Here is a 4,794-nt window from a genome sequence, read left to right as displayed (position 1 = left end):
GAACTTACCAGTGCTTTTTTTCTTCGTCAACATGTCCTTCAGAAATTTCGCATACTTGGGCATCTGTTCAATCGCTTTAGTGAAGGAATGTTCATATGCAACTGTTTCAGTATGTCCATGAAGCATTGATACTACACTTCATCATTTTTCTTCTTCTTAAGCCTATGGGAAATGGTGGCAGCTGTATTTTCACAGTTCCCTATTCTTTCGGCTTCGAAGTGGATGCAATCTCCGGTTCCATCGTCTTCTGTTCTTCTATTTCTTCTTGAGTCAATGGGGTCCGTGGTTCCATCGCAATTGGAGCAATCCTACTCGGCTCCTTCTTTTCCTCCGCCACTGTCTTTTCGTTTCTCAACGTCATAACTTGACATTTCTTTTTTCCCGTTTTCCCTAGGTTGCACGGGAGTTCAGTAGAACTCGAAAATGCCCCTCGCAGTCTACTTTTGAGTTCGCCCACAATCTGTCTTATATGAATTTCAAGATTACAGATAGACATCGCTTGATTCTGAAGCATTGTTTCATTCTTTTCAATATATTGCTTTAGTAAGCTCTCCAAAGATGAAGATTGTGGCACCTGCGAACCGCTCGCTTGATTTTACGTTGGGTCATTCGTTCACGGGAAAAATCTTGGTGGCCCATCTTTTTGCACCATAGATTGAGAATTTTGTTGTTGATTTTTCCGTGCGAAGTTAGGGTGGTTTCTCCACCCAGGGTTGTAGGTATCGAAAAAAGGATTATTCTTCATGAAATAGACAGACTGTGGGTTCCTCGGACACTCTTCCATTGGATGGTCTTCACCACAAGTAGCGCAACTTGCGCTCGTTTGGTCGATTGCGTTGACCTGCCCCCTATACGTTCTTGGGCTGTTGATTGCGATTCCTTGTATTAAATTCATCATCGCAGTCATTTGGTTCTATATGGATGCGATAGCCCCATTATTTGCGTCACTATCTTTAATTCTCAGTCTTTGATCGTTTTCTCTCTAGTTTTCATGATTTTTCAAAATGCGATCAAGTATGTTCTTAGCCTCATCGTATGTTTTGTCAAGTAGACCTCCAACTGCTACCGCATTGGCAACCGTCCGTGATGTAGGGTTCAAACCATGGTAGAAAATTTCCATCTGTAAACAATCTGGTAAGCCATTATGCGGGCAATCTTTTACCAACCTTTTAAACCTCGCCCAGGCGTCACTAAGTGATCCGTCAATGTCTTGTTCAAAATTAGTGATCAACTTCCTTCTTCTCGCGTTCTTCGTCAGGGGGAAGTACTTCTTCATGAACTTCTCCACTACCTGTTCCCATGATGTAATCTCCCCTAGTTTAAGACAATAAGCCCATTTCCGTGCTTGGTCACGCAACGAAAACAGGAACAGTGTTAATAGAACCTCTTCAATAGAGATATTTGGGAACACAAACATATTGCAGATCTCAATAAATCTCCGGAGGTAGGCGCGTGGATCCTCATCACGCCTACCGCCAAATTGTCCGGCAGTTTTAATCATCTGCAGCATCATCGATTTGATCTCGAATCTCGATCCGTCAAGAGCTAGCCTCATGATTCTTGGTGAGAAATCATAAAGGTTGGGCAATGCATAGTCCCGAATGGACCTATTGCGGTCGTTCACCAAGAGGATGGGATTCGCCATGATATTATTTGCATTTGGTGCTCTATCTTCTGTTTGCTCCACCATGTTGGGATCTTTCTCTTGTTGTCGTTGGCGGCTGTTTCTTCTTCTTCTTCGAAAAATTCTCTCAATCTCTAGGTCGTAATTGGGCTCAGGATTTTGTCCTTCGCTCATACGATGCCCGCTTTTTCCCTTACCTAAGGAGAGGTAGTGCACAGAGATGGAGAGCTGCAAAGAAAATTTAAAAGTTACCGTTAGCACAATCTGTATTGCCGTAATCCCCGACAACGGTGCCAAAAAACTTGATGCGTTATGAATATGATGAAATTATGGTGTTTAATGCGATGGTGGTTTATGCATTGTGCATGCAAGTTTTCCTAGCAAAATCCAAGTATAAATCCTACTAAGTTGCCTGGTAAGCCTAGGGTCGAACACTGGGACTATGAAGACAGTATATGACGGTGATTTCTAATAACTTTGCGATGACAAATAAAACAATGTGTTGATTGGTATGTTTGTTTAAGGTATAGATTCTATGCAGCAGAATTGAGAAAAGAGTCAATAACAACAAAAGTACAATGAGTATGCGGGGGAACGGGTTGAGAAGGGATTTAGCTAACACTTCCTAAGATTGCATTCATGTTATGCGATCATGCTACATACGTACAACAACAAGTCATCTCTCAATGCAAATGCTATAGCTTCTAGTTTTAGGACGCATGTGATGTATGCGATGATGTCTATAGGACTTATGTCTAAGCCTCTACTCTTGTCTATGCGATGATGAATGACACACACATACACAAGGAGACAAACTACCATAACCTATTTCTAGGGTGCATGCGATGCATGTTAGCAAACAGAACTTATCTCTAAGTCTTTATCTCTTGGTTATGCGGTTCTAATTTTGCTTTCTCAAGTTTAGATTCTAACCTGGCTCTCTCAAGTTTAGGTTCTTTCTTTAGACTCTCTCTCGAGTAACTCTAAAGGGGTGATGGACGCATACATAAGACAAGATGATCGCATAAAATGAAGATCTTAGGTCATGTTAGCTAAGTGTTTCTCAACCCATTCAGAAGTTTAGTTACTCATGCGTAATGTAAAGAAAGTCAACAGATGTAGAAATGCAGGTTCCATTCTATAAATGAAATCAAAATACAGAATGACAATGGGAAATAAAGATAGGGAGCCTAGTAGTAATTTTTTTCTTCCCAAGGCTTTTACACTATTTTTCTCTACTCTGGTCAAAGAATATTCTTGCTTTCGCAAGAGTCGGCCCTCTCTCCGTTCTTAATGCTTCCCAACACTTTCTCGAGCTGACCAGGAACAGTTTCAATTGGTATTAGAGCTAGGTTCTCTGATATTCCAAATTACAGATCTAAATCAAATGGTTTTTAAAGTCGTGGTGGATTTTTGCATTTGTAGTTAACAGTTTTCTGCATTTGTGGATGAATTGATGAATGTTTCAGGTTTAAATTGCCTTTTGTTAAAGCTTTTATTATTACAAAGTGTTAATTGTAAGGGCCCCTACGTTTTTGGGTGAAATTAACTTTGCAATCAAGTCTGTAATTCGAAAAGTTCGAGTTTGTCAAGTCATTCGTGATGAAGCTTCGGTGCATGGCGATGCAGTTCTCAACGAAGAAGATCAAGCGTTGATCAGATCATGTAGCCTCAGGTAAACGATCGTTGGGATTTCACTAAGCTATCATTTAGATTTTTTGTTCTAGACGATCATGTAGTATTTCTAATCGATCGTTTAGCTAATGCTAAGCGATGGGGTAAATCGTTTACCATATCGTGTAGCGTTGGTTGCACGATCGCGTAGGCGCTGGAGGTAGGCGATTGTAGTGGGAGCATGCGATGCTCATCGTTTAGTAGAAGGCGCGCGCTAGACGATCACGTAGTTAGCAAGCTTTATCGCTTAGTTACTACCTACACGATCGCGCGTATGCGATACGGAGGCGCTGGCTATGAGATCGCTTAGACGATGGTGCTTCGTGGCATCGTAGTCGCTTAGACGATCGCAGAAGGCGGGCGTCATGCGAAGCGCGCTAAGCGATCGTGTACTTCTGGATTCATCGCTTAGTAAAGGTACACAATCGTGCAGTAATAACTAAACGATCGTCTAGATTTTTCTAGAAGATTGTATAGTACATGCTAAACAATCGTTTAACTCTGGGAGCGCTGGTAAGCGATAGGGCAAAGAGTTTGTTTTATCATGTAGACAATCGCGGGGTGCTTAGTACACGATGGATGGCTGAAGATACGATGCTTTACATAGCGGTTCAAGACCTGGTTCGCCTGTTTGAACCAGAGACTCTTTCTCTTTGTAATAATTAGCTTTTCCTTTTTGAATTTTAAGGCAATTTAACCCAGTTCATCAAATTTTATTGCTTATACATGTGATGTATGGTTCTTATATGTCAAAGTGTTTGTCATATAGTTAAAAACCCACCTTAGGTTGTGCAATTCCTCATGCATCATGTATTATAAATGTTATAATATTGCATGAAGAAATTACTTGAAAGCATGCGCATGCATCATGAAATATAAGAGTTATATTTTGCATGTAGTGAGCATTATCATGCTTCATCCTTTTATTATAAATGTTATAGTCTAAGGGTGAATGGAAGCATGTTTTGCTTGTTTCATTGCGATTTTGTATAAGTGTTATATCAAAGAAGTAGCAATGAATGGACAATGCATTGAGCATTACACTTAGGCCGTTTATAAGCGTTATGAATGCCTTGCATGTGTTAGCTTCGCGTTGTGGTTATTTCCATTTATAAGTGTTTATAAAGGAAATTAGACCTAAAATAGATAATTCAGAGTTACATGCAAACTTAGGGTGAACTCATTTTTTAAAAGGGTTTTAAAATTGGATTGAGATAGATCTAAGTTCAGTGGTTCTAAAGAGTTTAGTAACCTAGATTAATCTTTTAAAATCGGTTTAATATGATTAAATTGGTTGGAATAAAAGATTAAATTTATTGTAAATCTCTCTATAAGGGACCTTTTTTCTAAGGTGGGTTCTGGCTAGGCTGGGGTTCTTATGTTGATGGAAATGTAACACCTTACTTGGGAACCTACCTGGAAAGGTGAATTAGATAGATTTTCAACAAGCATGCAATGTTTTGGTCAAAGACTCCGTTAAAGAGTATAATGGATGA

The 4,794-nt window shown here is 39.9% G+C and overlaps 1 non-coding gene across 1 annotated transcript; it reads left to right on the top strand.

Annotated features, from left to right (window-relative positions):
• The first annotated feature begins 1,136 nt into the window (after positions 1–1,136).
• On the top strand, positions 1,137–1,243 carry LOC120078920. Its single transcript, XR_005482194.1, has one exon. It is a non-coding gene; the product is annotated as a small nucleolar RNA R71 (small nucleolar RNA).
• The last annotated feature ends 3,551 nt before the right edge of the window (positions 1,244–4,794 follow it).

The sequence above is a fragment of the Benincasa hispida genome, chromosome 5 (genome assembly GCF_009727055.1).
Source record: "Benincasa hispida cultivar B227 chromosome 5, ASM972705v1, whole genome shotgun sequence".
Lineage (NCBI taxonomy): Eukaryota > Viridiplantae > Streptophyta > Magnoliopsida > Cucurbitales > Cucurbitaceae > Benincasa > Benincasa hispida.
Note: the sequence above shows the minus strand (reverse complement) of the source record. Positions and strands in the feature narration are given on the sequence as shown.